Source organism: Cynocephalus volans, chromosome 6, assembly GCF_027409185.1.
Source record: "Cynocephalus volans isolate mCynVol1 chromosome 6, mCynVol1.pri, whole genome shotgun sequence".
Lineage (NCBI taxonomy): Eukaryota > Metazoa > Chordata > Mammalia > Dermoptera > Cynocephalidae > Cynocephalus > Cynocephalus volans.
In genome coordinates this window covers 108,217,157-108,231,504 of record NC_084465.1, presented here as the reverse complement: position 1 = coordinate 108,231,504, position 14,348 = coordinate 108,217,157, and the positions used below count along the sequence as shown (strand labels likewise).

The 14,348-nt window shown below is 45.1% G+C and overlaps 1 protein-coding gene and 1 pseudogene across 3 annotated transcripts in view; one reads left to right on the top strand and one right to left on the bottom strand.

The window, feature by feature from the left end:
- Window positions 1-14,348, top strand: part of SNX29 (sorting nexin 29) — a 573,196-nt gene that overhangs the window by 295,489 nt on the left and 263,359 nt on the right. The gene's annotated exons all lie outside the window — the stretch shown is intronic.
- Window positions 5,090-6,128, bottom strand: LOC134381146 (etoposide-induced protein 2.4 homolog; annotated as a pseudogene).

Sequence of the window (14,348 nt, the reverse complement as noted above, 5' to 3'; positions counted from 1 at the left end):
ACAACTGGTATACTCTCTGCAGTCGCTATGTCTTCCCTACCACAAAAGCTGAGCAAATCCTTTTAGATTTCCATAATTCAGTTCATATAGGCTATGAACCCCTACTACGTTTTCCTCAGCCCTTATATTGCTCTCCCCACATGGCCAAGTTACTAAAACAAATCACTCAAAACTGTCCTTTGTGACACTTGTTGCTCCAATCCTTTCCCACCCACCTGGCCAGATGATATACTCCTGGCCAGTATTGGCAAATTGACTTTACTCACATGCCTTCCCACAAAAGGACAAGCTATCTTCTAACCTTAGTTGATACCTTTTCAGGTTGGGTTGAGGCTTTTCCCTGTACTTCAGAGGATGCTACAGCAGTAAAGCATGGTCTCATCTCAGAAATCATCCCTCATTTTGGCCTCCCCACCAGTCACTCACTTGCTTACAGGCTGCCCCCTGCAAGCACACAGGCCTCAGCCCCCTCAAGCTTATGTATGGTAGGCCCTTCACTCTCACACCTCTCCCTTCCAGCTCATCACCTTTAGGCCAGTATCTCCCTACTCTTCCGCTCATTAGGGATCTTAGGGAACAGGCCAACCTTCTATTACCTCATCCTTTCCTCAACACCCTCTCAGACTTTAAACTGAGCCAGGGACAGCAAATGTACATTAAGACCCAAATCCCAAAGCCTCTCTTGACATGTTGGGAAGGGCCTCATACAGTACTTCTCGCCACCCCCACAGCAGTAAAAGTATTAAGAAAGGCCCCTTGGTATTACTTATCCTTGGTAAAACTAGCACCTGAGACTTTACCCAAAAATCTGTTAACTCCAAGCCAGAGAGGTCCCTCTACTCAACCCCCAACCCGACATCTCCTCATACTTCATCCGTTTTAGGATCCACAAAACTGAAAATCTCCAGGACCTTCGCTCTTCCCTAATCCCAGAAGAAGGTTGATCTTTCCCCTCGCAATTATCCTCTCATTCTTGTAGGCCTGCTTCACATCCCTCGTACAAAGAGCTACTGTTATACTGTCTGTTCTAGTACTTGCTACAGGATTGGCAGCAGCTGCCCCAAAAGAGTGTAACATTATAGGAAGATTTCTCCTGGCACTCCTTTACCTCCTATCAGTAGGATGCTTCTTAGCAATGTCACTGTGGCAATGTCCCTTTTAAATTCTTTTGGCTCCCTAACCCTTCGCATCTTTCCCATGTTTTTCTTCCTACCTCAATGCTCCCCCTTACCTGGAACATGGAGGTTCCTCAGCGATTCAGACTGGTCCCCAAGCGACTCATCTGTCTCCCACTTCGTGAGAAACTTTTTGTGGTCACCCCCTCCCTGTTGATGCAGCACATAACATTTCCACAAACGTCTCTTCACTTTCCTCTAATCTCACCTCAGTGGGGGCTGTCAGCATTATGTGGGGCCTGCCCACACTCTGCCTTACTAATACCAAATGCTACCACTCACTTATCCCCTCCTCATCCATGCCCTAAAACCGGAATATATTTCCTTTGTAAAACTACGTTATACTTTTGCCTGCCCCCCCCCAACATGATTTCTTGCATATTCTTTTGGCCTTGACCCTGACATCACCCTCCAGATAGATGGACAGATGGAGATGGGACTGGGACTAACTTCGGCCCCCCCCTCAGGAAGTGCCCCCTGCTCCCGTAGGGCACTAATTGTACCTTTTTAATTGGGGCAGGGATCCTTTCTGCAACTGGAACTGGCATAGTGGGCCTTGCTACTGCCTCTCAATTCTGTCAGAAACTCTCAGAAGAACTAATCATAGATAGCATCTCCTCCCTTCAGTGACAGGTCACCTTACTTGCGACAGTCGACAGTCACTTTACAGAACCATCGGGCCGTTCCTTATAGCGGAGAAGGAAGTCACCTGCCTCTTCTTGGGGGAGTGATGCTGTTATTATGTAAATGAGTCCGGGGTGATCCAAAACAACTTAAACCATTTCACTGAACCCTTTGATACCCTGGTGTCTGGCTATGACAAGGGCTACTGCGAGGCTAATGTTGTGAATCCTGCTCACAGCACCGTTTGTGGAGCCAATAATCCTGTTTGTGACGCCAATTGTAAAGCTAGGCGACCACGTTAGTTGTTGCGGCTCTTTTACCCGCCAGTAATCCTACACCGACTGGGCCGATGGTTGAGCTAGGGCTGGGACTGGAGTTCCCGGACCCCTCAAGCCCATTCACAGACTGGGTCACAAACCCTTCTCACACCAGGCTGGGTCACCAGACCCCTTCATGCAGGTCCATAAGCTAGGCAACTGGCCACACAGTCCTTGGAAGCTGCAGGTCTGGAAAAACATGGCCGCACAGGGCGGGCGCCCAGGGCAGTAAAACCCCAGCCAAAGCAGCACTGCTGTGCAGGCACACTTACTTGACCCACACACTATGTTTACCGAATGACCCTGAACTGGCTCTGAGGTGAAGGGAGCCTGACCACATTGTTCCATTTTCCCAACACCTGGCTTATGCCCCTAATAGGACCCCTAACTGTGCTGGAACTCATCTTACTTTTTGGTCCCTGTCTCTTTTCGTGTTTCTTTAATTTCTTGCAGGAATGTATATAGGCTTTCACCAACCAAAAGGTTGCCGAATCGTTCCTGCAAGGAGGATATCAGCCCCTCAGAATCAGCGACCCTTTCCCAGAGGAATACAGTCTCCCCACAGGAAACCAATACCCCACGACCTAATTGTTTTACCTGCCAACATAAATCTTTTATTTTTCCATATCTTCACCCATCTCCAGCAGGAAGTAGCTTCACAAGAATGAGACCTCCACCCCTTTCCCCTTTTTCCTATACTTAAAAGGCAGGAATAACCTGCAACATAACCAGCACCATTTTAGAGAAGCCCAAGTACAAAATGGTGCCATCCAACTCCTCCCCTCCCCTGTTCTCTTTTACAAGAAGCCTCATGGTTTTGGAGAAAATGAAGCTTTTGGCGTTTCTGCATACACAGAACTCTCCATTCCCATGACCTAACTCAATCCCCACCCCAGAATAACATCACCCATCTCTTGGCACCAACATGCCAATATAAGCTCCCACCACCCTATGTTAGCTACTGTCCCTCATTTTCAGGGCAGCCCCGGGCTGTCCTCCATTTTGAGGACAGCCCGGCAGATTTCTTTCTTTAATAAAGCTTGAGTGGTACCTGGCATCTCAGCTCACTTTCTTTCAGTTATTACACAATGTATATGTACATCGAATCATTGAATATATATAATTTTTACTTGTCAATTATATATCTCAATAAAGCTGGCGGAAAGAGTGAGCTGTGGCATGTGGCTGACTGTTGTACAGTCCCGTCCCCATTGGTTTCTCACTGAACAGCTGTAGGCAGCCTACCTAAATTTGATGAACCTCACTTTTCTCTTCTGGGAAGTGGGAATAACAATAGCACCATATCATGGCATAATACCTGTGTAAGGACCAACACAAAGTGAATACCCAGTATCTAACTGGTATGGTGATGATGACAACAGTCACAACAACAGTGATACCAGAACTATTACTCTTTTCTGAGATTCCTCGTCCTGTATTGTGCATGGTGCTGTTTACCACTTCCTCCCGTGTTTCATACTTTGCAGATTCTTGAGCAAGCCTGCAAGAATTTTACCCTTCCTTGCCATGTTGTATGATCATGGGAAAGTTATTAACCTCTCTGAGCCTCAGTTTTCTCATTTGTAAAATGGGAATGGTAATAGTTCCTACTTCATAGTGTTACTGTGAAGAATAGTTTAACATGTGTATAACATTTAGAAGAATACTGGTCCTTAGTAAGAGCCATGTATATTTGCATGTTTTGTGTTTCTATGGGTTTCTGTCATTAAAAGACAGGAAGTGTCCTCTTGCTTTCCTCTCCAGAATAGGTCAGGCATCTTCTGCTGCCTCTGGAGGCTGGGAGGAACCTTGCAACCGCTTACCTGCTAGAGATACTTAGTTGTGGGTGTCCTCCAGGGTTCAGATATTATAATGCTGGTTATAATGACAATAGTCACAGCTGCTTTCATGTGTGACATGCTTACAATATGCCTAGTGCTATTTCCAATTGTTACCTATGTTTATTCTCACCATGTCGCCTTTAGGAAGGCAGAGAAACCGAGAATTAGATTCTTTCTTTTTATTTATCTATCAGTTTTCAGAATAATGATTTGGTTCCTTTTCATCCCCCAAAGGTGACCAATGAGTCATTATAAAAATAGCATTATAAATTTATGTATTTAAACCTATTCATTTTTCATTCCATTGCAATTATTTTTCTTGGTGATATTCAAATCATCCCATCTTTGGCCCATGGGGTGGTGTGAATCCTCGAGAGTAGTCTTTGTTGTCATGCTGGACATCAAAGCAAGGAAGCTGAGATGTCACAGGCCTTTCTTGTGCTCTGTGCCCCAGACTTGGAACCGACTGTTTCTCCAAAGAAATTCGCTGAGTCCTCAAAACCGAGCAGACTGGCTGTGAGGTCTTTCCTCCCGTCCCATCTCTTCAGGCTTTTGTTTTTGCTTTTTTTGTTTTCTTTTGTTTTGCAGTGGAGCAAGAGAGACCAAAACCTAACCTGAGTTACAAAAAACAAGACAGTGATGGCTATAAAGGGAGTGACCAGGAGCAACTGAGATACTCCTTTACCTCCCACATCCAGTGTATGTGCTTCACAAAAAAAAACAACAAAAATCACAAATCCACACAATACAACAGCTAGAAATACAAAATCTATTCATCCAAGAGTAGTGGAAAGCAGGAAGGAGAGGTGGGAGGGTAAATGGTAGAGGAAAAAAACCAAATTATTCAAATCAGTTCAGGCACAGGGGCTGGCAAATGCTAGAAAATAGCTGCAGAAAAACCTGTGGTCCTTTCAGACTCACAGTGGTGTTAAAAATCCCCATACTGGTGTTAGGACGATTCTACATTATGTGCACCAGAGACAAAAAATTCCAATTCTTCAGAAAGAGGAGAATATGCAGAGGGCCCTTTGCAGGGTGGGTCCTGCTTTCCCTGGTGGGAGGAGGTCAACAGGGAAAAGAGCCTCCACAGCCTCCTTCCAGTCCCTCCCATCCCCTCTGGATGGCAGGTGACTCAGTGGCTGGCAGCAGCCTTCAGTTTGGCAGGAGATGGATGTGGTGAAGGAAACTTCTCTGCAGAGGTTGAGCTACTCAGGGTAGACTGCAGGTAGACGGTCTTGTGGAAGAGTCTATTGCTTAAAAAGACCACCAAGGAGAAGAGGCGCAACTGGAAAAGGTATGCTTTGCCAGGGGTCTTTGCTTCATTGGCGCTGATAATGGATAAAGGAAAGAGAACAGAGAAGAGGCAGCTACTGATAATGTATAAGGACTGCATTGCTGTGAGGACAGCCAAAGGCAAACCAAATCCAAAGTAGTAAGGCCAGTTTCTATATTTGACAACTGCTGGTGCATTTCGATTCCTTTATTGAACCAACGATACTTGAAGCAGTATAGAGAGTAGAGAAGGGACATATGCAGGAGACTAACCAGTTGACCAGCAAGGTGGATGGGAAAGAGACTCACAAACATCCCCTGGGTAAGGAAAAGAGCCTGCAGCAAAAGGTTGAAGAGCATATCAGCAATTACTTTGCTGACACTAGGGAAAGGGGTGAGGCTTCCTCCCTGATACCTCAAATGCCAGGTCAGCTATATCCTGAAACCAAATGGCATTCACAACTTTGCTAAGCACTAACGGGGAGCACCCAAAGAGCACTGAAAATTGATGTGAGGAAGAATTCCAGCCATGACCAAACATCTCCGTGTAGTGATGGATTACCAATAATTCGGGCTGTTACTGACTGAAGCACAGGCATAAATACTCGATAAAACAAGAGGAGATTGAACCAGAATACTCCCCCATTCCGGGTACAGCACTGGAAAATTCTACTAACAATATGTGGTTCACTCTCTTTCTTCCACTGTATACTCCAGTTTCTCCTCTGTGCCAGGACAGTACTTGCTCTTCTTCGACGCTGTTCCTCTCTCTTTTGCTGGATTCAAACATCTAACTTTGAGATGGTACAAATACCCCAGATGGAGTCTTTGATTCCCCTGGCAAGGTCCTGGAGAAAGGTTTTGGCACTGTCAGACATCTCTTCACCACCCAAACTATTAACTATATGGAGAGAAGCATCCCAAAATCTCTCATCCTGAAGGACCCCGCAGCTCCGCCACCACGGCTTCGGCTGGACCCCTCTCCCCCGTGGACCCACTCGGTTCCTCTGCACCCAGCTGCCCGCTCCACCCAGGCGCTCCCAGGGCCGGGGCTGCTGCGCCTGTACTGGGCATGCCTGGGCCACTTGGGGCCTGTATTATCTTTTAATTCTGTTTTTCTCTGTGAACTTTTTGAAGTACCCTCGTAAGCTATCAAGAAAAACTGAATGTGTATTTTTAGCACTGACCTCTCTTTGAGTCCTAGACACAGGTGTATCCAACTGCCCTTATGATATTGCCATTCCATTGTCTAAAGCTGAGCTTCTCAAACTTGGCCTTACTGATATTTTGGACTAGGTAGCTCTTTGCTGTGGGAGGCTCTCCCATGCATTGTCAGATGTTTAGTGACATCTACCCACTGGCATTTACCTACTAGATGCCAGTAGCACCCCCCTCTCCCAGTTGTGACAGCCAAAAATGTTTCTAGACATTGTCAATTGTCCTCTTGGTGGCAAAAATGCTCTCAGTTGAGGACTACTGGTTAAAGGTATCTCAGACTGAACAAGGCCACTATGGAACCTTTGGTTTTTCCTCTACACTTGTCCCTCCTACAGTTTTCTCCATCTCTATTAATGGCATCATCTTCCATTCAGCTACTCAAGTTGAAAAACCTGAGTCGTCTTCAGTTTCTCTCTTTTCCTCACTGTTTGTCTGGTCACTCAATGAGTTTTATTGACTCTCTTCTAAAATATCTCATAAAGCCAACTATGTTTTACTATCTGTGTTGCCACCATGGGTCTAACCCACCACCTTCTTTTCCTGGAACACCACCAGTAGAGCACCACCTGGTTTCCCTGAGCCGACTCTAAATCCAGCCATGCTCTGTAGACTGCCCACCTCTCCCACCTCCCTGCTACCACACCCTTCCTTGTCCTGCTTTTGAGCCCCCTTGGCCTGTTCATTCCATCCTCAGGGCCTGTGCATTTTCCACATTTTCTCCTCCCAGATCTTTGCATGGCTCCCTTCATGTCCTCCAGGTCCCATTCATTGTCACCCCCTCAGCAAGGCCTTCCCTGATGGTCCCTTCTGATTAGACAGCGGCTTCCATCTGGCTAACCCATCACGATCTCCAGGCATCTAGTTTATGTTCTTGTTTGCTTCTTTACTGCCTGTCTCCTCTCAAGAATATAAATTCTGTGAATGCAGAGATTGTGATCTTCTTGTTTGCCCACTGAATCCTGAGCTCGGAGAATGTACCCTGCATATGATAGTCACTAAGCAACTATCTGTGGCATGAATATTCCAGTGTTTCTCTGGGAGGACTATAGTACTAATGTGACCTTGCCCTAGTGACAGAGAAGATTTCAATCTTTCTCAGAGTTGTAGTGCTTTTACATGTATTGTCCTGTGTACACCTGATAGAACACTATCACTTTCCTCCTTATCTAACATTGCTGTGTTATTCATCATCTGTGTGCTGTGTTTAAAGGATGTTGATCTTATGGCAAATTTCTATCATATACAAAAGGAAGATAATTTGCATAGAATCTAGTTCTGTCTCAATTCACAACAAAGGAAATTCTCTGGTGTGCACAGTCTTCTCTGCTGGATTCTAGAAAATGTGTGCTATCTAAGACATGGATTGGAAAACTTCTGTAAAGGGCCAGATAGTGGATATTTTAGACTTTGCAGGTGGGCCATATGTCATTACTGCTCAACTCTGCCAAAGTAGCCTAGAGGCAGCCGAGTATAAACAAGTCGGTGTGGCTGTGTTCCAATAAAACTTTATTTACAAAACTTATTTCCAAAAAATTAAATTTCTGCAGTTAAAAGGAGGCATATTTCTATATGTTTTTTGCACTCATGCTGTTTATTGTTATTGATTGTGTTATCTACTGTCTTAGTTTGTTTGGGCTGTTATAAAAAAATACCATAAACTGGGTGGCTTATGAACATCAGAGATTTATTTCTCACAGTTCTGGAGTCTGGGAAGTCCAAGATTAAGGCAGATTTGGTATCTGAGGGCCTGCTTTCTTTCCTCCCGTGGTAGAAGAGACTAGGGGTCTCTGCCGGACCTCTTTTATAAGGGCGCCAATCTCACTCGTGAAGGCTCTGCCCTTGTGACCTAATCACTTCCCAAAGGTCCTGCTCTCCTAATACCATCATGTTGGAGGTTAGAATTTAACCTGACTTTTGTGGGTACACAAATGTTCAGACCATAGCATCTCCTCTTATGTTATTTTGGAGACTTTCTGCCAGATAATGCCTTTTATAAGCACCATGGAGTGTCTTGGAGCCACGTTTTAGTGTGAATGTATTTTGAAAGACGTCTTACCAGTATACATTTTCTAAAAGCATTTCTTGTTCAGAAAGATCCATTCTGAGCTCTTTAGGAGCCTCTGGGTTTGTGTTAGTATAAGGTCAAATTCTTTGCCGTCCAAAAGTTTTCAGAAGCTAATTTTCAAGAAATGATGTTCACAAACACCTGCCTGAAGGTCGTATAGACTGTTCATGTAGGACCCTTTTGTTCCTGAATTAAGCTAGATAATGAGCAGAAGCAAAGGCAGCCTGAATTGTTTTACTGCTGACAGAATGATTCTTTTGCAGTTTACTATGAAGCTGTCAGTCTGTGTTGCAGGCTGCAGACCAGCAGCCAATAGAGGTGTCTAGCCGATGGGTGTATTTTGCTTAGACGTATGGAGCTGGTCCATGTAGACTTGTCTTTTCAATTGGAATTCATTTGGTCAATATGAAAATCTAGATTTTAGCCTCACCCTAGAGAAACACCCATGTGCACCAGGAGGGACACATACAGCAATGTTCATGGTGTTGCTCATAATGGCAACATATTCGACACAACTCAAATATTCATTGACTAAGAGAGTAGACTTAAAAAAAAAAAAAGTGTGGCAGAGCATAGAAATCAATACAGCAATGAAAATGGATGCACCTAAGCTGTGCGCATCAGTGTTAGGTAGATCTCATGGGTATCAGGTGGGCAGGAAGAGGGCAAGTCGCAGCAGACACATTTATGCGAAGATCAGAAGAATGTAGACTGAAACAGTGTCGGGTCTGCCACCGGCCGACCCAAATAGCCCTAGCCTCGTTCCTTTTGGTGGGCGAGCGAATGGCCTGGATTCCTCTTTCCCTCCTGTCCTCTTTGGAAGGAGACGGGGGAAGAGAGCCGTGAAAAGAGGTGAGCACAACCGCCGGCCCCAACCAGCCTGGTTTAAAGGACAATCAGACAGGGGTTCTGTCGAGCAGTTCCATTTATAATCACACAAGCACTTGCTTTTAAAAGTAAATGGGGAAGGGAGGTTTTGTTTACGTAATCCTATTAGCGTAAAGGTTAGAAGAGCATGCATCCTGTCTCAATGCCTAGCTATTGCAATCACGCAGTGTTCACGAGCGCGGAAGCGCGTATTTGGCCAATAAGGGCTAAGGCAAGGTTCCCGAAGACAATCCCCCCTACTTCCTCCCGGTGCCGCCGTCTTAGGCTGCCATGTTAATACGCCCTTGTGGGCCATAATGGCGCTGCTTATAATGTCACTTAAGGTGTCGTTAGTTTTTAAGGTCCAACAAAACAGGAGATAGGCTAGGAATTACCCTTGTGGTAAACTCTACAGAAAAGCAAGGGGATGATAAACATAAAAGTCAGGTAGTGATAACATGGGAGAGGTTCTCAAAAGTACCAGAAGGTTCTGTATCTTAAGGTGAGCAGGAGGTATGCAGGCATTTGTTTTATTACTGTTACTAATTTCCTACATGTATATATGTGTTATTTATTCTTTTGTATGCTTGAAAAATTTTGTAATTAAAATAATTGGGTTATCTGGAAACATTGGCCCATATTTCTGTACAACAGCAGTTGGCGGGAGCTGAATCACAGCTGCGTCCTTCAGATATGACATGCACCTCTGGTTTATCACAGTCCTTAACTACCTGGTGTTCCCTGCCATTCCCTTGGTGTAGCTTATCACACCTGTTTTCAGTGGCATTCAACTTTTTGACCTATGGCCTCATGGTGTTAAGAGATACAGCCTGCTGGAAATCGTAGTTGTATTTTCTGTAAGCATGTTGGTAAGGCTGTTGTTGATGGCTCGTATTGTATGTAATATGAGTAATTTTCTTTGTGAGAGACATTTCTCTGAGGTCTATATCAGGAGTGACTCCCTTGACTAAATAGTCAAGTCTTTTGGATGCTGTGAATGCTGTCACTGGTCATATTTTCTTTTTTACTTTGGCCTCTAGGAAGCTCAGCAGAAATGTGGCTCATCTTGAGCAAAAGTGAAGTCCTTGAGGCATGTGTTTTTGGTTTTAACCTCACTGTTGGCTTTGTGTACCTTTCCTCCCCTCTTTACTTATATTGTTCCACAATTCACTTGTTTATAACTGGCCACATTCTTTTTGGAAAAAGAAGATATAACTTGTAAACTCTCATTTACCTAGACTTATGGCAGAATATGGTTTTTTGAGAGCATTTTGGAAATCTGAGCTTTATCCAGAATGTTTTATTCACAAAGCTGCCTAGATCATCTATTTCAGCCTTGTGGGTTACTGATTTTCCAAGAATGAGAATATAATTAAAATACAGTTAACACTAAAATGCAACTGAACGTAATTTGATCTTCGATAATTTAGGAGGCAGTTAAGGAACTTGCTGTGCCTCAGGGCCATAATTATGAACATCAATTATCATAGTGTGACACTATAAAAAAATCTGGTTATTTCAGCTTTCTTATTCTTTGAAATCTGTAGGAACTAGAATTTAGAGTCTGTGTGTGGTGTATATATAGGTCTTTTGAGCCTGCACATATGAGTAGTTCATATGTGATTTCATAGCTGATGAGTGTCAGAAAGGGGAGGCTGGTGGACTGTAGTGAAGAGTTCAGTTCTCCAAAGCTTACCAGTCAGTGCCTGTGGTGTGTGGGGTGCTAGAAACAAAGTCTGTGCCTTTTGGTTGAATGTGAAATACAGGAATATAGTAGATATTTTTTTCTAAAGGTGGTGAATGCTTTGGTAGCACGGAACAGTCTCTTACCTCAACTTAAAGGGAGTTGTGAAGCAGTCACTATGCCAGGAAGTAGCATGTTCATTGGGAAGGCATAGCATGGGCTGACCAGGGCAAAGAAAGAAGGCCTAAAATAGCCTGGTTTGTTTAAGGGTCTTATCTCCTTTTTCATCTTTATCCTCATGGTGATAGAGGAGGCAGTGTAATGGAAATGATAGAAGAGGTGGTGATGGTCGTGGTGATGGAGATGTTATTAATGGAGAAGGTGGTCGTGATGGTGATGGAGGTGTTACTAATGGAGGAGGAGGAAGTGGTGGTAGAAGAGGTGTTATTAATGGAGGAGGAGGTGGCAATGGAGGAGGTGTTATTGATGGAGGTGGAGGAGGTGGTGGTCATGGTGGTAGTGATGCAAATGATGGAGGAGGAGGAGGTGGAGATGGAGGTGGTAGTGGTCATGGTGGTAATGATGGAAGTGGTGAAAGAAGAGGTGGTGGTCATGGTGGTAGTGATGGAAATGATGGAGGAAGAGGTAGTGGTGAGATGGAGGTGTGGTGGTCGTGGTGGTAGTGATGGAAATGATGAAGGAAGAGGTGGTGGAGAGGGAGGTGTTGATGCTGGTTATAGCATTTATTGAGCATTTCAGTGCCAGGCCCTCTGCTAAGCACTTGACGTATACTATCTCATTTAATACTCATGGTAACCTTCCCAGCGTAGGCATTTTTTGTAATTCTCATTGTGTAGATGAGGAAGCTGGGGCATGAGTAGCTGAGTACATTCCTCCAGAGATGGACAGGAATGGGGTACCGCAGGCCTGGAGAAGAGCTCACTTCCTCATTCCCATCAGATCTTGGCTCTAACATCCCCTTCCTAAAGAGCCTTCCTGAACCACTGTGTTTAAAACTCTCTTCTCCCCCTCTGGATAGCTCTCCCTCTCTCTCTTTTCTGCTTTGCCTTTCTCCATTTAGTTGTCTTCTGCTTTGTTCTGTATTGCACCTGCTCAAATCATCGTCTTTCACTGTGGAATGAAACTCCACGAGGGCGGGCGCTCAGGCTGCTTTGTTCACTATAGCCCCGGCACGTGGCATGGTGGCCAGCCCGCGGTAGGCTGAGGCCAGCTGGGGAGCACGTGCTTCCTCCACCTCCTCAGCTCCCACTGCTGTCTGCTATGTGGGAACGTAGGCCCAGTGTCACCACAACATTGCTTTAAGCAAAGTCACGCATCTGGGATTTTATTTTGAAATTTAATTTAAGAATATTGGTAACCGATTTTAATTTTTAAAAAATACCCTGAGAGTCAAACAGAATACATTTACTTGCTGAATTCTGTGTGCTGGCTGACCATTTGCTTCTCTCTGTGGGTCTGGAAGAAGCACCTGACAGTTCTGAGTGGAGGTGTGATGTAATTAGATTCATGTGTTGTCAAGATCACCTGATGGCATTGTGGCATTAGGACTGGAGCAGGGCAAGGCTGGTGCAGTAATCCCTGCCTGAGGTGACAGGGACCTGAGAGCAGTGCCGAAGGCCTCCAGACCTGGACATCTCAGTTAACAGTGACTGTGTGATGTTGGCATGTGGGCATGCTTTACCATCTTCAGAAAAAGCAGCTGTGTGCAACCCCCCAGAGCAGAGGCGAAAGGAAAAATCAGACATACTGATCCTGTCTTTATTTTAAATTTTGCTATTTTGTCTGTTATAGATTTTTTGCCATTAATTTTGATTTTTCAAAATATTGCATGAAAATAGAATTTATCATGATTACTGAGTTTTTTTTGTCACCCCCTTAAATTTCGCGGCTGCTGCAGGTTCCTCACCTGCCTGACTTGCTCTTGACCCTGGGGCCATCCTGTCTCTGAAAACCTCGGACACAGTGTGTGTGCAGTTCCCCAATTACACTTCTATGTGCTTTGAATAGGCAAAGACATTGTTTCTACTTACGGTTGGTCAAATCACTTGTCATCTTTATATATCAAGGCAGGGTACTGACAAGCTGTAACCTGTTCAAATTTAAAACAGGCTTTTGAATTTGTTTTGCCATTTGTTAAAATAGCAGAATCTTTGGCTAGAGAATGAGAATATTACAGAGGCTTTGAAATCTTTGTCCTGTTTTGGCCAAGGCTGAGCACGTAAATGTCTTCGAGTGTGAGTTTTTCTGCCTTTACAACCACGTTCCTTCCAGTGGAAACCGAGGCAGCTTTTGAGTGTAATGATGATCGCTCCGAGTTAGCCTGCTGCCAAGACAGAGCTCCCACTGCAGCGGCCTGGCCTTCAGGGAAGATTGCAGAGTGTTCCATTTTGCTTCCTCAGCACTTAAGAAATCCTTCAGAAAAGTTGCTAGGGATCCGAGAGCAAAGGCCAGACTTGTCAGCTGAGTTGTCCAGTTGAACTCATGGGGAGTGCCAGTCCCTGGTTAGGACAGGATGTGTGTCTTGATGAGGGGCAGAGCTGCCCTTCAAAGTTTTGTCTTAAGAGAGTGCTGGGAGTTGTGGGGACGCAGCTGCAGGGCTGCCTGCACCCCTTGTGAAGGGAGGGAAGCAGAGTAATGTCCTAGAGAGGGGACAGCACGCTCCTTGGAGCGACCCAGATTCTCAGCGCTGGCCCTTGCAAGGTGGGAGGAGTTATCTGAATCAGGTCCTCCCCTTTTGTGAACCTCGTTAGTTTATGAACAGACTCATCTGGGAATGGATTTCAGAGGACCGCTCTGTAAACTGTAATGGCTTTGGTAACAGAAAAACCTGGGTCCAGAGTCTGGGTACTTTTCACTGCTCCGGGTCTGAATTTTCTCCTCCATCAAATGGCGTGAAGATGGCAACTGCTTACTGTCATGGGGATGAACATGTGTGTCAGGTGCCTGGAAGATAGAAGCCATGGGATTGATAGGTGGTACATTATATAGTAAAGGGTCAGAGGAACCTGTCCCTCGAGTATGAGATGTGGTTCCTGTCACCCGATGAGGTGATGCGTGAGCATCGTGAGGAATTCTCTCCACATGTGCGCTCTGTGAATGTGGGATGGGGATGGACGCGTGAAGGCCCTGCCTCATGAGGGCTGGTCTGGGTCTGTTCTCACCACTTTGTCCTGCGGCTACCTCAGAGCCAGGACACTTAGTAGGTGTAGACATTTGCTGGGTGAACATCTAGCCCGAGAAGAGGCTAGAAGTTGTCAGTGGGAA